Here is a 20,776-nt window from a genome sequence, read left to right on the forward strand (position 1 = left end):
GATGCTAAACTCATCATAAGCTTCATCTTTTGTTCTTAGGAATTTTACCTAAGTCCATCTACTGTAATCATCAACAATTACTAATCCATACTTCTTTCCATTGATAGAGGCAGTGTTAACTGGCCCAAACAGGTCAATGTGAAGAAGTTCCAATGGTCTTGAGGTAGAAACAATGTTTTTAGGTTTAAAAGAAGATTTTGTAATTTTTCCTTTTTGACACGAACCACAAAGTGTGTTTGAGTGATATTTGATTTTTGGTAAACCTCTGACAAGGTCAAGCTTGCTAAGCTTAGAGATTAACCTCTAGTTAGCATGGCCTAACCTCTTATGCCAGATCCATTTTTCTTCACTCAAGGTCAAAAGACACATCACTTTTTGTTCATTCAAATCAGAAAGATTAATTTTATAGACATTGTTCTTTCTCAAGCCTTTGAATATAATGGAGTTGTCAGATTGTTTAGACACAGTACATGATTCCTTATTAAAGACAACTACATAACCATTGTCGCAAAATTGACTTATGCTCAATAGGTTATGTTTGAGTCCATCTACTAACCAAACATCATTAATAGATAGGGAAGAATTACCTACTGTACCTGTACCTATTATCTTTCCTTTTTGATTACCTCCAAAGCCAACAGATCCTCCTTCTTTCATAGTCAGCTTAGAAAATAGTTGTTTGTCACCAGTCATATGCCTTGAACATCCACTATCCAGATACCATGAGTGATTCATGATACTTCTTTGAGTGGTAGGCTGTATGAGAAACAACTTTAATCATTGCGGTAGAATTCTTCATCACAGTTAATGATAAAGTCATCCCAGTATTCTTCCTCTTCATTTCTCAAGTTCTGATTGGTAACTTGAGAACTTGTCAGCCATTTGTCTAGGACATAAGCCCTTCTTCCTTTGCATATGACTTGTTTCCATGCTCTAGGTAGGACATATCCTTTCCTGGTTGGTAAATCTGAATGGTACATTATTTCAGCTTTTGGTACCCATCTTCTGGGTCCACGCTTGTTAGTCCACAAATGCTTACTATGTTGTTTAGTGTTAGAGAAAGATCTTGGTTTGGAATAATAACCTTTTTGAAATTTTTTCTTTGTTTGAGATCTGTTATTATTCCAGGATTTGGATTGTTTATGATTCCAGGGTTTGTATTTATCACCAATCCTTTGTTCTGATTGGTTATATCTACTGACTCTAGAATCATAAATAATCTTAGTCCTAGAATCATAAATAATCTTAGTCCTATATTGCATCTGAGGTTTGGAGTTTGAATTTTTTCTTTTAAAAACTTATGAGCTTTTAGATTGACTAGCTTCAGGTACTGAAGTTCCTTTGGTTCCAGAATTTGAAGTCTCAGATTTTGAAGTTTTCAGAACATCTGAACTAATATTCTCAAGTTCTGAATAACTTCTATCTTCTGAACTTTTCTTTCCAGATCCTGAGGAACTTGGTTCCTCTGAGCTGTCAGCTTCTAAATCTCTCAGATCATCATCCTCATTTTCAAAAGTACCAGGATTCTTTCCCTCTTCACTTGGTGGAACAACATAATAAACCCAAGATTTTCCAACCTTTTTGGCAAAGGTCTTCAGCTTTGAATATGTTCTACCATATTCATAGCCAAGTCCTTCTCCTCTATGTCTCAAAACATTATAAATTCTATTAGCAGCTTTGCTCTTCCCAAGGTTGAGATGCACAAACTGTTGAAGAGCTATTTCCTGCTCATCAATAGGTTTGTGACACACAGCACAACCCTTTTCAAAGTCATTCACTCTATTCAGAGTTTCTTGATATAGACCTTGAAAATGTTCTGTCTGTTCAGTCAGAGTGTTAAGCTTTTCTTGTAAAACTTTTTGTTTACTTAACACTCTGAGATGTTTCTCAATGACCTTGTTAAGTGCAGTTATAAGTTGAGATTTAGAACAGTCAGAAAATACCTCATCTGTCACTTCTGAATCTGATTCTGATTCATCCTCTGAGTCTGCATCTGAGTCAGTTGAAGCCATTAGAGCTAGATTTGCCTCTTCCTCTTCCTCAACTTCTTCCTCAGATGATAGCTCTTCAAAAGTAGCCATCAGACTCTTTTTCAATTTGCTCTTAAATTGTTGCTTCTTTGAGCTGTATCTTTTGCTTTTGTCTTTAGCAGACATTTCTGGACAGTCAGCAATAAAGTGTCCTGGCTTCTTACAGTTGAAGCAGTTCTTCTGATCATCCTTCTTGCTGACAAAATTTCTGGAGCTGTTTCCTCTGAAATTTCTTTTGTTAAACCTGTTCCATTGCTGAAACTTGGTGAATAAAGCAAACTCATCTTCACCCATTTCCTCCTCTTGACCATCTGCAGAAGATTCCTCTTCAATGTCAAGAAGCTGAGTCTTAAGAGCTTTAGAAGGAGTCCTAGTTGACTGTAAAGCCACAGACTTAGACTTTTTCTTAGCTTCTGAATCAGCATTCAGAACCATCTCATGGCTTCTGAGATTGCTTATCAGAGCCTCAAGACTCAGAGTCTTGAGATTTTGAGCTTCTTCTATTGCAGTGACCTTAGGTCTCCAAGCAATAGGAAGACTTCTCAGAATCTTCTGAACATGGTCATAGGTGGAATAACTCCTCTTAAGAGCTTTAAGACCAGATACAAGGATTTGAAACCTTGTAAACATAGTCTCAATGCTTTCATCTTGTTGCATAGTGAATAGTTCATATTGCCTTATCAAGAGACTAGCCTTAGCCTCTTGAACCTTTTCATTACCATCATAGGTAGCACACATAGAGTCAAAGATAGATTTAGCAGTAGACTTGTTTTCTATTCTGACATAATCTTCATGTCTAATAGCACCAACAACAATGTCCTTTACTCTGTGATGCTTAGTGTAGATTTTTAAGTTAGCTGGTGTGAGTAACTTTCTGTGCTCAATGGACAATCTTCCATGTTCATTTAAGTTTTCAAAAGTTACTCCCAGCTCAACCAAATCCCACAACTCATGATCAATAGCAGTAATATTGCTATACAGTCTTTCCTTCCACCACTCAAATAATGATGCATCACCATTGAATATATGGGTTTTTCTATTGCCACTATGTTCATGTGATTCATTACTCAAGTAGTCAAAACCAAAAGCATTTCTAGGACCACCACCAGCATCACTGGCCTCACCAGTTGTTCTAGTACTACTATCGTCTCCTCCAGACATAGTGTTCTCACAAGATCTTTACTGTCTCACTGTTAAGTGAAAGTAACAGACCAGTGCTCTAGATACCAATTGAAGGTGTGAAAACACAAAAAGGGGGGGGGGGGGGGGGGGGGGGGGTTGAATTGTGTTTTAGATAAGTTAAAACTTTTTCAAAGTTCTTAACTTAACTACGTTAGCAGCGGATAAGTAACACAAATAATAACAAGATAGAGAGAGAGAAAGCACACAAGCAATTTATACTGGTTCCTCTCACAAAACGAGAGTAGTCCAGTCCCCTTGCACTTCCAAGGGATTTCACTATAATCACACAAGATTACAAATGCTAAGCACACAAGCAAGAGACTTCACAACAATGCTCAAGCACACAAGCTTAAGACTTCACACTTAAGCACACAAGCTTAAGTTTCCTCAAGTACTAGAGATAGTAAATAGTTGAAAGAATACAACTGCTCTTAAGAGAACCTTAAAGAGCAAATACAATGAATACAAAGTATTTGGACTAAGAGTGCAACAACACTAGTTCAGAGGTTCAGAGCTTGTATTCACAGTTCAGAGTTTGAGCGCAGTATAATCCTTGATGTTAATTCTTGTATATCATACAACTGATCCTTCTAGTATATATATAGCTAGAAAAGAGTCGTTGCAGAAATGACCGTTGAAGTAGATAGCCTTTTGTCTTCAAGCAACTTGTCTTGATGCAGTTTGGTTGTTTCTAAAACTGAGTAAGAGTTTCAGACACTTTGACCATGTGCAGAGAAGACTTTCCTTATTCAGCTAACAAGTCTGATGTCCCACGTTCTCAAGAGTGGACAGACAAAATGAGAGTAGCTGTTCTGATCAAGCTTGAAAGGTCCTTTTCTTCATTGGTAGAAGAGTTGACTTGAAAAAGGGAATCTTCACAGACTTCAAGAAAATCTTCAGAGGTTGATGAAGCTTTAGACACTTAAGAAGTTCTGATGACTTCATCTTCTGAAGGTTGTAACTTCTGAAGTTCAACATCTTCTGAGCGCTAGTAAACTTCTGAATACATATCTTCTGAGCTTCACTCAGAGCTTATCTGAAGCTAATATCTGCACACTTAAATTAAATTTTTAGTCCTTCCAATTGTTTATTAATACTTTGTTATCATCAAAACCTTAATAGATTTAGGGGCAAACATTTTTAAATCAATTTTGTTCCAACAAGTATTTGTTAGCATCCTACAGAAGTGACTTGTATTTGTTAGCATGTGGTGCAAATATAACAAATTAACGTTGTGGATCACGGGTAGGAAGTGGATTTTGGCATATAAAGTAAGCAGACATCATAGGATGTAGATTCAATATTTCCCTCACCATTTTCTTTTATAGTTTTCGGAAACAGATCTAGCATTTTTCAGAAATTACGAAAATGTCAAAACACAAATTTCATTGTTTCTGTAAATACATTCTTCCTAACTTGCCTTCTATCACAATTGTTCATGACATAAGTCTGTTATCTCCTTGTTAGCAATTAAAAGGAACACGACATAACCATGTTAAATTTGCCTAACTTATATTGTACATTATGGCATAACGGACTTTGTAGATGCAATATATCAGTTATAGATCCATGTCCTTGAGAAATATGAACCGAAAACAACTGTAATGGATCATGGATTTTGAAATAATTTGAACACTATTTGAGGCTTCTTTAAAAACCAAATATATATTATTGCAGACTTATCAAGGAACTCGCCACTATGTCTTGTTTTCCACCCTTTCATTGGTATCGGTAAACAAAACCATTTACAAATATGATTTAAAACAGTGAACTTATGATTTCAACACAAAACAAATACTCTATGTAAGCTCAATCAAAGAAATAATGATAGTAAGCATCATACCTTAATGCTACTTCTAATCAATGAAGCTAATCTTTGAGGGACACTGAATTTTTGAGGAGTACCGATAAATCCCTAGTAGAATACTCCATGAGCCAGATATTTGTCAGTGGCATGGAAGGTACTGTTGGAGGTATTTCACGGCCGCCAAGTAACAGCAGTACAGATTGAACCTGACAATGACACCTAGGATTATTTTCTATAATCAAACCACATGTAGGGAATAGTCCATAATTTAACGATCAATTATAATACGATAAAATTTTCCACTTTAAATGCATTGAAAATTGAGAAAAGACAAGTCTATAAATGTGCTTATGAAGTAGGAAGAAAAGATAGTCAGCATTACTGGTTTGATCCAATTCATGAACAACAATGAGAAAGTACAAAAACCAGAAAAGAAAAACCAAACATGCATAAAAGAGATATTCATCAAAACACTTTTTTAGTAAAAACAAAAGCATATTTGCAATGTTGAACAAAATATTTCTTCGGATTAGGGGCTTTCTCCCAAACCATGTGACTACTTATCTGAAAACAAAAAAGCAGCAAAACCAGTACTCAAATCTGATACGTCCAAATCAAAATCAGATACAGAAAAAGAGAGGCATTCATATTTATTTTATTCATAAGATGGCACAAACATATGGCATGCAGGAAAAATGTTAAAATTAAATTACCTTGCTTTTGGTGTCTGCATTATTTCTCTTCATCAAATTCCTCTCTGGATTTCATCTCTGCTGCTGACACCGGTTGACTGCATCCTGAGAGAACCATCCCATCAGGTTCTTTCTCTTCATCAAATTCCTCTCTGGATTTAAGATGTCATACAAAAGAAAACAACACAGGTACAAAGAGAAAACAAACATAAGGGAAACAAAACACGGGAATAAGAATGAATTGAAAGCACTTATATAACTTAAAAGCTAATCCAAACATACACTTTCATTGCACTAAAATCAATTCAACACCTATAGAATCAACTTTAAATCATCCAAAAGTGTAACCAAACATACACTTATATAACTTAAAAGCTAATATAAACAACACCATAAATTCAAACTGCTATTCACATAAATTCAATCTTTTGGACAGCTTTAGAAAGTACTTGGGAAACAATTGGCTAAATACATGACTATAAGCATGAATCATAATCAAGAGTTCAAGACATTGTTGCAGTAATATCGATAAATCGTATCAGATTATGATTCTTGAATCATTCCATACAATTGGTACAGGATTCAGGATTGATTAAGTCAAGAGTATTAATGCTACCCAAACATGAAGCATTTCATCATATGCTCATTATAATGCTTCACATAAACCGTACTTATAATGCTTCATATGAACCATATAAACCAATCAACAAATCAATGCTTCATAGGACAAATTTCCAATTACCTAATTACCAATTTATAGGCTTCACAATGAAATTTTTAGATTTCAGAATAAAAGATGGCAAATATACAAGTGCACAAATCTGCCAGTAAAATTAAAAGGAAATTATTAAACTATCGAGAATCAAATTTTCAGCAGCATGTACCAATTCTGTGACCATATTACAAGAGTACAAGACAATGAAAGCATACCAGTCCCTTTCTATTGTTTGCTCTGTTAGTGAACCACAATCATAACAGTGTTCTATATATATATATATATGGCACTACTTGATAAAAGCCCTTCAGGCTATTTTAAAAAAAAAAACATACAGTTTCGCGTAGCGTATAGATCACTACTATGACTTGAATTACTACTGTCTAAGTAATACTATTTGTAAAGAGAAACAACCATTTATTTCGTGATCTACATTGCTTATTCTGCAGGTGGTGATTCAATTCAATCTCTGAATTCAAATGCAGATGGTATATTAACATGGTGCAATATAAAGCTCCTTGTAGAAGACAATGATTTCTTACACTACTACCGAGAAATTATTCAATGACTAAATTGGTTATGACTTAGAGAAATCTCTCTAGGTTCCCTTAAGTTACCTAAAGAAGCAGGGGTTGTTCCAGTCAAGAAATTATGATCCAAAATAAAATTATGAAGCTTAAAGAAACCATTTTTCAAGTTACCAGTTAGGAATAGAACCATAGAGGATTATTGAACCTGTGAGCAAATTGTTACTAAAATCTCCAGATTGAAGCATAGGACAATAATTGGCTTGTCTCACCATTTCCCTAACTCTTTGACCAATAAAGACTTGATATAAAATTATATGCATCGATAGATTGAACAACTAAAATGATTATGAGACAAATCTATTGTTAATTGCAAGCTTGATAGATTTCCCATGTCACTAGGAATTGAACCATTAAAGTGAGTGACAAACCAATACTACATCCATCATTCAAAACAAGTAAATAAGCTTTAATTTAGAATGCAAACCTTTGTGTAAAGTTAGAGATTTGATCTATGTCAAACAACACGATTCTTTCCTCCAAAATATAATTCTTCATATTAGCTCTGTCTCAACTTTTGCGGTCGTCGGAAAGTTTTAAATACCTAATTCATACTCAATCAAAACATACAACAAACCAATAAATAAATTTCAAAACCTAATTCTTCATACTCAATCAAAACATATAACAAATGAATAAATAAATTTCATATACCTAATTACGAATTTATTAATCTACCATATGATGACAAAATTGGAATAATATATAACAAATTCAACATTAACGAAGTGAGAAACTGGACCTAAAGGTGATTTTGAAGGTTAATTGAAGAATTTGAGTTGAATTTGAAGCTTACCTTGAACAAACGAGGTTGAATCTGAATCTTAGATTGAAAGAACGAGTTGTGAAGAAGATTGAATCTGAATGAAGAAGGAACCAAGAATCTGGAACTCGTGAGTTTGAATCTGAGTGTGATTGAACGAACAGTTGTGAAGAAGTTTGAATCTGGAACGAGATGGGTGAAAACGAGTTTGAATCTGGAACGAGTTGGGTGAAAACGAGTTTGAATCCGGATTTAGGGATTTGGGATTTAGGGATTTCAAAGAGATTTATGCCATGATTTGGGATTTCGAAGTCACACGATTTGGGATTTGTGGGACGAAGACGAAGAAGACGAAGTCACTACGTTTGGGAATGAAACGAGAATGCATGCGTATGAATGAATTGAATGAAAAGAACACAGCATAATTCTAAGTTAAGAGATTTAACTACCGTGGAAAACCACATCAGTAGTGAAATCCAATTAAAACAAATTTCAACGTAATTACAACATTGCCACCGTGTCTACTTTTCACTACTGATTTAAGAAAACCAGTAGTGAAATCCCTTGTCTATGAACTTTGCACTACTGGTATTCAAATATCAGTAGTGGAATCCTTTGGTCAAATGTGTTTCACTACTGGTATTCACATACCAATAGTGGAATCCCTTATCCAAAAGTCATTTTTCTACTAGTGTTTCTTCAATTATTCCTTGTGCTTAATGCTTTACATGACTTGATCAATTGTGTGATGATTTCAATCATTTGTTTTACTATGACGATAGGAATGAATGATCGATCTAGGAATGATTGATCAATTAACTTTCACTTAAGACATTTCGGATTGTTAATTGAGATTAAAAGATTAAAGTTTGTAAACCTCAATTGATCATAGATTACCTAAGACATTAGGAATTGATGATCAAGGGAGAGTATTATGTTACCAAGACATTGGGCATAATCATTTTTGATTTAATCTAATCGTGAAACTAAATTGAGTAATTTGTGACCATACATGAAATTACCAAGAAAAATAGTAATTAGATGAACCAATAAGGACTAATCACTTCTCTTCATCAATTTGAATTCTAAGTAAATTTTAAGTTTGTGATAAAAACTTCAAACCAAAGAAAACCCCCCTTTTTATTTACGTCTTAATTACGATATAATTGTTTTGTCAAGATTGAAACAATCCCTGCGGATACGAACTTTATAAATTTTATTACTTAACGATAAATTAGTACACTTGCTATTTTTTCATCAAGTTTTTGGCGCCGTTGCCGGGGATTGTTGATTAATTTTGACAAGCCAATTTATTTTACTTAGGATTTTTTTTCCTGTTATTTTCATTTTATTTTTGTATATATGCAATTTTCTCTTTATGTCTTCTTTAGTTTATTTTGCTACTAAAAATTTTCTCTAAGTTTTGTAGCAATGAAATGGATTGATAATAGATTGATTGATTCCAAAGAAATAAATATCATTTGTTATCAACTATGTTTACTATCTTATGCACAAGAGAGATTGGATGCAAAGATTTCGAGATTGAAGGCGAGAAGTGATTTTTGTGGAGCGTATCATCACAATGACTATTGTGAGGAGTATTGTTTGAAGGAAAAAGAGCGCGAAGTGATCAACATTGATTACAACTTTCAACTCAAAAAGATTTTGGATGAATTTTTGAGGTCAAATCAAGGTTCATTTGATGGATTTGAAGTTGAGTGTGGTAATCTTGTTGAAAAGGCAAATGAGTGTGAGAAGTTGGTTGAGATGAAGATTAAACATCATGTTATTGGAGAAGATGAAAAATTGAAAAACAAGAAGAATAACATGAGAAGAGTGAATTATGTTGATCTCTATGTGACATTTGATTCACAACCAATGGAGTTTAAACAAAAAAATCTCTTGCAAAAGAAATCTCATTCTTCTCCAAGGTGGGAGAGTGCTTGTTCCAAAAGCTTAGTTGTTGGAAGATGGGAACATTTGCTTCTCTATGCTAAGTTCATGGAATTCTTAACAAACAAGAGGAAAAAGAAGGATGATGTGTTCTTGCTATCATTTAGGCCACCCTAACAGTGGTTGAGGTGTCAAGCTAATGACGTTAAAGAAGCGCTTCTTGGGAGGCAACCATGATAGGTAACTCGGTCTTTAATTTTCTTTTAATTTCTGCATTTTATTAAGTAATAAAAACCATTGCTGAATGAATTTGTCACTACTCTATCCTTATCTGTTTGAGTTAATATTTTATGTGTTACTTGATTTTGAGCATTTAACTAGAATGTGCTTGTTAGTTTGTTCTCCATCTAAGTAGTAACTGTCAACTTACATTATTGATTGCTCTTTGGTTATATTAGTTTGCTGATGATTTTTGAGGAAATGATTTCTGTTTGTTTAGCATGATTCCTAATGGCTCTAATTCTTCTCTGTTATCCTAACTGTGAGGTCTTGAGCCTAAACTCTTGAATTTCTTTCTTGACTATGTGAGTTCCACGTCTCTCCTATTCTTTAGAACTTGCTTGAATTCTCTTGATTGATTGATTGCGATGAATAATGCACCGAGGCACGTTTTTGTGAGCTTGAGCCTTTGTAGCCTACCCTTGAATATTATAATCCCTTGCTAGCCCCTTTGAGCCTTATTGAAAGAAAAATGTTTTGATCTTACTTCTTTTTGAAAACCACATAACTTTTACAAAAAAAAAAAATATGATTTTCTTGAAGTTGATCACCTAACTTGTGATTTGAGCACAATGCTCATCATTAAGTTTGGGGTTGCTCTTGGGATTTGCAACCTATTAAGTTTGGGGTGGGGTACTAGAGAACTAAAAGAAAAATATTTTGAAAAAGTTTGTGAAAAAAAAATATGAAGAGAATGTCCCTCATGAAAAGAAAGGAAATGGTGAAAGAAATGAAAAATAAATAAATAAAGAGAATGCAAAATGCATAACACCTTGTTTGAAAAAAAAAATGAATAAAAAAAAAATTGTCGAGGGACTTCTTTGTGAAAAAAAAAAAGTGAGCATGGAATGAGTTCACACATTGTGAATTCATTTGCATGAGGAAAAAAAAATTGTGAAAACTAAGTTCTCTAGTATGAATGTGATGATTTTTGGGAGATCAATTGATTTGTCCACTTTTGTTTGAAATAGGTGATCTTATAAGCTTCAAGTTTTTCTACCTAGTTTCCCCAAAAATATCCACCCTTCAATAAGCCTAAGCCACGCTATAACCCGAAAAGTCCTCGAAAGGTACATATTCATTGTATGTTGATCGATTTTTAGAGTCCTTGCAAGCCTATGGTAGAAAGGTGTAGATTGTGTTGATTGAGTGTATATCCCTAAACACTTGAGAGAATTTTGATGAGATTGTGTGAAGAGAGAATTGAGCTTGATGGATGAATGTTGGATGAATTTTTGAATTTTCGATTGGTTGTTAGTAGATGAAAGTGACCTTGAGCATGATAATTTTTGTAAAATGACATGTTTTGTTCTTATTGATTACGGAGATAGATTAACATGAATGTTTGGTTTGGTGTTTGAGGTTGAGTTGCACTCTTTTGAAAGCATTGTTCCTCGAGGACAAGCAACAGATTAAGTTTGGGGTTGTGATGAATCCTCATCGGTAGTTATTTTTAGAGTATTTTTAATTAAGTTTTTAATATAATTTTATTAGTTTAGTGTTTAATTTAGAGTCATTTTAAATAAATTGCAAATTTTGGTTTATTGAGTCAATTAAGTGGTTTTCTCTATTAAAATAATATTTGGTGTAGTTTCTATTTTCTTGATTCAATTTAATAGGTTTATGGTTAAGTGTGGTACAAATGATAAAAGAAGAGAAAGACTTTGACAAAACTAGGCCAATTACAAGAAGAAAACATGGGTCATTTGCCTTGACCCAAAACCAAGAAGAAAGGGAATTAGGTTGGCACTTGAAAAAGGGGAGAGATACATCACGTACAGGAGGAGGACGCACAGCAACAACACGCAGCTGGACAACGGAACAGAGAGGAGCTAGCTTGGCTTCATGGAATGATGAATTGAAGAAACAAAGGAAGGCACGTGAAGAGTGGACAAATTCAAAGCAATCCATCTTTGGTTTATCCCTTTTAATCATGCTTGTTTCTTTGAATATTATGTCTAGCTAATTTTTTATGATTGGTCCTCAGGGAATTCTGATTATTATTTCTCTTTAACCATGTGATTATCATATGTTATGATCAATGAATTACGAAGTTAGTTTCTTCAATTATTCCTTGTGCTTAATGCTTTACATGACTTGATCAATTGTGTGATGATTTCAATCATTTGTTTTACTATAACGATAGGAATGAATGATCGATCTAGGAATGATTGATCAATTAACTTTCACTTAAGACATTTCGGATTGTTAATTGAGATTAAAAGATTAAAGTTTGTAAACCTCAATTGATCATAGATTACCTAAGACATTAGGAATCGATGATCAAGGGAGAGTATTATGTTACCAAGACATTGGGCATAATCATTTTTGATTTAATCTAATCGTGAAACTAAATTGAGTAATTTGTGATCATACATGAAATTACCAAGAAAAATAGTAATTAGATGAACCAATAAGGACTAATCACTTCTCTTCATCAATTTGAATTCTAAGTCAATTTTAAGTTTATGATAAAAACTTCAAACCAAAGAAAACCCCCCTTTTTATTTACGTCTTAATTACGATACAATTGTTTTGTCAAGATTGAAACAATCCTTGCGGATACGAACTTTATAAATTTTATTACTTAACGATATGCTATTTTGTCATCAACCATCTTCTATATGAATGGCCTCTAAATGATTTTGAATTATGATTTTTTTTTTATTCTTAATTGTGCTTGTTCATTTTAATGCAGGTTAGTTACACAATTGACGACAAATGAGAAATTGATTTGTGCATCACATGGAGAGTCGCTTTTAGCTATGGAGGAGTTGCATTCGGCTCAAGAGAACCACATTTCTTAGGGAGTTATTATTTTGATTTATCGAGAGTTTTTCGCTAGGACTAGTAAATTCTTAGTTATAGTAAATAGTATATTTTTGCTTTGAGAATTTGGTTGTAAACTCTAATTTCAAGAATAATGTTAATACTAATGATGGTTGTTTTGTATTTTGGTGGTGTATATGTTTTTTTTTGGTGTGATATATGTTAAACTTATGGTTTAAATATAAAAAAATGATGTATAAAATTTGTGAGGAAATTGACGTAGTTAGTGAGGGAATTTCAAATTTGTCACAAACATTAGTAAGGGAATTTTAAATCTGTCACAAATAATAGTGACGAAATTTCCAATTTCGAATCTGTCATAAATTAGTGATGGAAGTCATATCTGTCACTGATTAGCTACGGAATTCCAAATATAAAAGGTATTTTTGGTTAGTCATCAGCGACGGACTATTACTTTTGTGACACCTAATTTCCGTCGCAATTTGTGATGGATGATAAATTCCCTCACTAATCATTTGCGACGTTGAAATTGCAAACGGAATGTAAGACGTCGCTAAATCCGTCAATAAATGTGTTTGTGACGGAATTTAACCCTTTAGCGACGGATTTTGTCCCTCTCTAATTTTTATTTTTCTAGTAGTGAGAGCGACAAACTCTCCCAAAACACATTCTTCTATCCCACCCCTAAATACTTCCCTATGTCTATGTGAGTATGTGGCATTCTGAGTTAGATAGTTTACAATTGTGTCAGATACACCTGTGTTAATTACAACTATTATCCCGACCCGGGTAAAAATACGAATTAAAGTGAGTGTATTTTTTAATTACAAAAGAAAAAATTAGTACTGTTAATAGTGTTAATAATAATTATTTTACAATTGTTTTTGAAGGATTTAAATCTTATTCATTTTGATTACAAAGTCAAGCTCTATCGCAAATACGAATTTAGATCCTCTCTTTCAATCAATTTTGTCCCACTTTCTCCTTTACTAATTTGTGTCTATCTCTCTAATACTTTTTCTCTTGTTTTTTTAATTTATTATATTTTATTAATTTCATCCCTCCTCTTACACTTGTATTCTTGAAGGAGGTAGAAAGGTGGAAGGAGATGATCAACCTCCACAGATATGATATATCTTGAACATAATTTTAATACAAATAGCTCAAAAGAAACATTATATAAGATTATTGGGTAACTGTCTTAAGAAGAAAAAAAAGAGGACTATTGAGATACTTTATAGACATCAACGTTTCAAATAACTCAGTTGTCTATATAGATTGTATACTAATCACCTCAACGATCTTTGCATCACCAAATCTTGAAGTGCAAAACAATCAAGAGAAAAAATCTGAATTATACGCTATGGTATGGGCAAAAAAAAAAAGAATTGTAGTGAAGTGTACAACATGATTATATCCATATTGTTAACAATACAACAATATGCACATATACTTAAAACCAGAGAAATATAATATTACTATAGTAGAGAAAGAGAAATATAACGCAATAGTTTTTAGTCAATAATAACATTATTTATTACTCATTACTATGGTATAAAAGCTTTTTCATTCTACAATGAAGTTTTGAGTGGAGTTTAAACTAACAATAACAAAATGTTCAGTAATACTTTCCTACACAATAGAAAAACATAAATGATAAATGATAAATGAAATTAAAGAATACAATAGAAAAATCTTCTCATAAAGCACGCATTTGTCCCTACCAATTCACCACAGTCTTTTTCAGCTATACTCGTAAACCTAACATTATTCTTCACTCTCGATCTTTTAAGAAGATAAGAAAAGCATGACACTCAAAAGAAAAATTCACCAGAACAGTTGATTCCACCTATTCAATGAAGTGCTTAAATCAATATAAAAATGGGTTTATGAAGTGCATAACCCATGCCTCATAATTTCAAAGAGTCGGCAACAACATTATATATTAATCTTATAATCAAAGAGTCAAAATCTTAAAACTTAATAACAACATTTACCAAGTACAATATAAAATTTCTATAGAATGAAATTTATCTTGATAAAGTGTGAAATTACCCCTTGATTTACAATATGCTTCTAGATTCTTCAATCTTGTCTTGCCCAATGACTAATTTATTACACAATCATAAAAGACACCATTTCAATACATTCAGTATCTCTCAGCACAGGTTTTGTTACAATCCAAATAATACATCGACAACCATTCCAACAAAGTACCATCACACACATCAATAAAATAGTCGGCTAGTCGACAACAATGTCACATATCAAATATCACATAATATGTATACATATCCTCACATAATATGTATACATATCCTCACATAGTAATTCAAACACAATTATGTCATTCCAGTGCCAATTATCAATTATCAATTAGAGATACACATAGACCCTAATACAACTAATGTCAATCACTCATGTCACCCTAGACATCCCTTATGCACGCAATACCATTTATTCATTCATTTTCGGATACATAATCCATACAATTTTAAGTCATTTAGGACACTACTTGTGTTCAGATTTAAGTCATGACGGACTCTGCATTGTTCAGATTTAAGTCATGACGGACTCTGCTCATTTATTAAGACACATCAACAGATAGATTTAGCACTAAGCTCGTCAATTATAAATGTGGAACACTATCCAACATTTCGTCTTTAGTAGATAACACTATACCTAATATTCGTCTTTGATATTTAAACAAACATCATCAAAACTATCAACAATCATCAGCATCATAATTATTCCTATTAATAATTATCTTCTCATTACAATATTCATTGCACAATCCAAACAGGATACACACATATAATTCAATTGCATACATCATCACAAAAGCATACGATTAAATCATGTTACCAACACATATTCATGATTATCACAATCATATTTATTCTCTAAGATTACTCAATTAATCTCATACAACATGTTCATTATCCATATTATAAGCATATATGTCTATTACAATAATTAGCATACATAATATAACATGTTAGAACCCTCAAAGCCATTAAAATTTCAAAACAGCAAAGTGTTGTGCTGTCACCGTGGCTAAGCGAGCCGTAGGGAGAGGTAGCGACCAACAACATAATGTTTCAGTCATCTGGCGAGGTCTAGCGAGCTACGGTCACTGAGCGACCATCTAGCGAGCAGTAGCGATTGTACCTGAAACAAGGTACTTAACATCGCGATTTTGAGCTCAAATCGACCCAAAACCCCATTTTTGATGTTCCAGATCCATAAAAACGATGTTTTCACATATATATCATACACATAAACATGAAAGTACAATTTTTTCATAGATCTACATCAAACACATCAAAATCATGAGATTTTATACACTTTTACTCAAAAACTCATAAACACACATGTTCTTGACAAACATCTACAAATTCCCTCATTAAACCCCACAACTTCGTTCATACTATTTGTTAAGAGTTTATTAAACATGTTTGGATCAACAATTTCACTTTTATTAAGAAAAGTCATCCCAAAACCCAAAACGAAAATGAGTGTAGAGAGTTTGGGAATGGAGGAATCAACATCCTCCCCTCTCCATAATCACTCAAAAATATGTAATCTAACTCTCTTAACTTAATCCGACGATTGCTCTTTGAATCTCTTGCTCAAGCTTGCCCTAGCTCTCCTCAAGCTCTCCCTTCTCTCTTCCTCCACCAAAACTCATGAGAAAATGAGCTTTCTCTCTCTAACATGGGCTATAAATAGCGCCCCCACATGTGTTCCAAGGCCCATTGGGCCGAAAGCCCAATAGCACGGCCCAACACTCACAAACTCTCGTAACCTTGATCGTTAACTAAAGTTCTAGATAAATAACTTAAAGTTACTATCTTACTTAAAAGTCACTATCTTACTTAAAAGTCACGTCACCAAATAATTAAACACTTAAATAGTGAATAATAAATTTGGGTCGTTACACCTCCTCATGAGTCATGAACATATTTCCCATGGCATTTTGAGCCTCCATCCTTTAATTAGAGAGCTTTATGGACACCTTTACAAAGACTATTCTTGTTAGTCACATGCATATCACTTCAATAAACTTTGGGTTCATTGTATTTTACAGGTTTATATATAAAAATAGTTATCAAAAGAAATTAATGAGAACTTTTATCAATGGAGATGAAGCTTCTAAACCCCATTAAAAAAAAAAAAAACCAGTAGCACATGTGAGTAAGATAATAATATCTATTTCATTAATGATTTGTTGCATTGATATTGACTGCAAAGAATTTCATGCTAATTCATCTACATAAGGACACATAGTCACATAAGGAGAGGCACAAAATATCTCAACTCAAAACAAAGGATTTTGTTCATATAGAAGGAATATATAATGCAACAAACTTCAATGGATAAATTATCCATAAGCATTTAATCATGAAAATATGTAATTATAGAAGTATAAATTAGTATATGATTACCTTGGGGATGTACTAATCTTTTGTGAGGACACAAGATTGGCTTTTGTCATGTTCTTTGTTCACAATTTTACAAATAGAAAAAATTAGGTATACATTGAAAATAACCGTTAAAACAAATTTCTGTAAGAAATTCAGAAGAAAAGATATTAGAGGGAAAGAGAAAGTAGATTACTTGGGATACATCACAGGAAGTCAGGAATGATGCCGACTTTCAAAATGGTGATATTCTCAAAAGCCAAAGTGTTGTGAAGGAGGGTTGTAGGGTTGCAGTACCATTGCCACTCTCAGCATTGAAACTTGAGTTAAGAGTGCATAAATTGGCCATGGTTACAACGATGGAACTGCAAGAGATGCACCGCCATCAGTATGTTCCTAACAATGTTATATAGCTGCACATTCCGTTTAATGCATCACCGGTGAGCAACCCATTGTTATTCCTTGTTAGAAATCGCACAAAGGCACAAATTAAAATTTAAAACTTAAATATAGAGAATAATCAACATCACACAGATTCATGCTTACACACCATGAAAATATAAAATACCTTTAAATCCATTATAGCAATAAAGTCATTGTAATTTGTAAACCATGATGACTAATATTTTACGCATAAGTTAGAGTATAGATGGTACAATACAAAACAAACATTCAAATACTTAGTTCTGTAAATACTTAGTTCATCACAGAGCACATGGTTGAATATAAGTGTAATTTAAAATTGTAATGGAAAGTTGGAAACATCTAAATGCAACCTTTAAAAAGTATACATGAGAATGAATGTGAGAGCAGATCTTACTCTCATATGAGCTTTATTTTGAAAATTTACAAACAGAACATTAAGTTCACATGTCATAGATGACTGAACTAAATGATATACCCTTCCTAATTTTAGAAGGGTATTATTATAGTAAATTCCATCTATATTATCCAATTATTGACACCTCTAACTTTTTTCTGGAATATCTATTGAGCAATTGACCAAAGATTGTAGCAAGTAGTGCTTCTAAACAATCTCAAGATTCTTAAGTTGCTTTAATTGGTATGATCTGAATTTCCAATGTATTCCACAAACACACAACCTCAGTCAGTTATGATCATGGCAATACATTGAAAAATTGAATAAAAAACTTACTAAACTCAATTTAAAGATTTCATACAAATAAGGGCATCTATCTCCTACTGAGCTCAAACTAAAGAAGGTCAAGCAAAAAATGCACACCAACACTTCTAACACATTAAAATTAACCTAACTTAGCAAACATAAGAACCATAAACCTAACATAAATCACAAAATGTATAACCATGAATTCTCTAAATAAAAAAAAAAAAAAAAAAACAGACAAATGATCAAAATGAAAGGAGCATGAACACACCATGAGTGAAGCCTACTGCAAGTTCTCCAAAGAACTTGATTCGCAGGTGACATAGTGCTAACTAAGCTTAGTCCCTTTGTAATCGATCTTAACATTTCTCACAAGGCTGGAAAGGAGAATCATATGATTTGTGCCAATATAAGATAATACCAAGCTAAAAATATTTGGTCAAATGGTGATGAACATAATTATACAAATCTTCATTTATGTGTAATTGCATCCTGCTCATTGCATATGGTTACCTAATCTATAAAACATAAATTATATGGAATTTTTAAAGCGAAAAGGCTAAATGCGAAGCTTTTAAAATGATTCAACTTGAAATAAATAGAATAAAATGATGTAGAAATACAAAACTTATATCAACATCTGTGGGTCAATGATCCTATGAGAAAACATTCCATCATTCCTCAAAAACAAAAGATACCTTGGTGCATCCTCAAGCATGATACCAATAACACAAAATAAAGCATCAAAAATTATATATATCAGAAATGTAACACAATAAGTTATTACTAATAGCATTACATATGAGGAACTGGTGGTCTATTTGTTGCTATAATAATAAAGCTATTAATTCAAAATCATCCAAAATATGTTATTAAGACCACAAATTAGCAAAGCAATTTGATAAAAGTGAGAACACTAATTTAATTACCTGAAGCCATATTTCATTCTATCAATAACTTTGAAATCCTTTTTAACTTTTGAACTCACTTTCTCCATCCTTGTCATGTGATTCAATAAGTCAAATTGATTGCGATTGACGTCATTGATCCACAATACATTAAGTTGTTGATTACTATACCATAAATGTCGCAAATATCTCACCTGTTCAATTGAACATAATATTAAATAAAAATCAAAACAAAACGAAATCGAAAGAAAGCAGAGCAATCACAATAGCAGAGATAACGACGCAAGGCGGCGAGAGAAGGGAGATGATGCGTGGAAGACAACGGCGTTGGGGCGTGTGAGAAGGCTGAAAATTTCAGGATAAAGACAGCATAGTGCAGACAATGGCGAGAGAAAGGTGAAGACGCGAGGAGGACGGTGCTTTTAGGCGTGTCGAGGAGGACGACGCCAGAAGAAACACATAACGATGGATGAGGGTTTTAAAAAATCACCATAAACTGATGCGGAGAGTAAGGATGTGTGGGCTGTAATTGAACATTTTGAATTGAAACACAACATTAATGCATTTAATATTGAATCAAGGAGACAGCAGAGTGGCTAGCTCTGGCTTATTCATATTTATAGATCCTAGGCCACTCAAGACATTCGAGGTGCAAAATCCATTAGTGCACAAACAATACCAGAGAGGCAATATATACCATAAATAAATGAAATATTTGACTTTCAATCATTTTGCACATACTACATGCTCATCCCCTTAGTTTAAAGACCCATAAATAATGAACAAATTCAGGAAAAAACTCTAAAGTCAGTAACAAAAAAGAAACACATCAACTTAGAAAACTCGTCACCTGGTTCTTGATAGGATGATAGACGACTCCTTTGTTATCCTCATCAAAATCCTCCAGAAAATTATTGGAAAGGAGTACGGGAGCCTTTTGAGAGTGAGTTATAAAATTCAGAGGAAACAATGTTAGTATGCCTGGAAGCAATGCGCTCTATAGCTCGAGAAGAGTGGTAATGAGCAAGGGCCAGATAAAAGGAGAGGGTGTTAAGCAGCCGACAGCCAACGGAAAACTTGGTCAAATCTCTATGACGTCGATCAAATACGATATTATGTGAATGCTAGGTTGTTGCCTGGAAGCAATGCACTCTATAGCTCGAGAAGAGGGGTAATGAGCAAGGGCCGCTGCATCACCGCCTGGATGCAGTGAAAAAGAAGCAAGGGTTCCAACATCTTTGTGAACTGGTGTGAGTGAAGAAGCTAGTTCATGAGAATAGGATTCCTTTTGGAACATAAAATATAGGCACACTTACAGGAAAATCTATAGAAATAGTGGACACCATGATTACGAGAAGGGTCAATCTTATGTGCTTACAAGAGACAATGTGGGTGGCTGAAAAGGCGAAAGAATTGACAGTTCAGGTTTTAAGCTTTGGTACACTGGCATAGTTAGGTCGAGAAATGGAGTAGGCATTATTGTTGATAAGGAGTGGAAGAACCATATTGTGGATGTAAAAGTTATAAGAGATTGGATCATAGCCTTAAACTTTGTAGGGGCAGAAGAACACCTTAAAGTA

General features: G+C 33.4%; 2 long non-coding RNA genes across 3 annotated transcripts; both read right to left on the reverse strand.

The window, feature by feature from the left end:
• Nucleotides 1-4,661: 4,661 nt before the first annotated feature.
• On the reverse strand, nt 4,662-8,224 carry LOC123884097. Of its 2 annotated transcripts, none has more exons than XR_006800676.1 (4): nt 7,810-8,224; nt 7,441-7,557; nt 5,733-5,863; nt 4,662-5,238 (listed from the first exon to the last, which is right to left on the reverse strand). It is a non-coding gene; the product is annotated as an uncharacterized LOC123884097 (long non-coding RNA). The 2 variants fall into 2 exon arrangements; XR_006800675.1 differs by having other exon boundaries at nt 4,665-5,225; nt 7,810-8,222.
• Nucleotides 8,225-16,683: 8,459 nt separating this feature from the next.
• Nucleotides 16,684-19,362, reverse strand: LOC123884099. The gene is made up of 4 exons (XR_006800677.1): nt 19,218-19,362; nt 18,560-18,665; nt 17,359-17,527; nt 16,684-16,756 (listed from the first exon to the last, which is right to left on the reverse strand). It is a non-coding gene; the product is annotated as an uncharacterized LOC123884099 (long non-coding RNA).
• Between the last annotated feature and the right edge of the window lie 1,414 nt (nt 19,363-20,776).

This window comes from Trifolium pratense, linkage group LG5, assembly GCF_020283565.1.
Source record: "Trifolium pratense cultivar HEN17-A07 linkage group LG5, ARS_RC_1.1, whole genome shotgun sequence".
Lineage (NCBI taxonomy): Eukaryota > Viridiplantae > Streptophyta > Magnoliopsida > Fabales > Fabaceae > Trifolium > Trifolium pratense.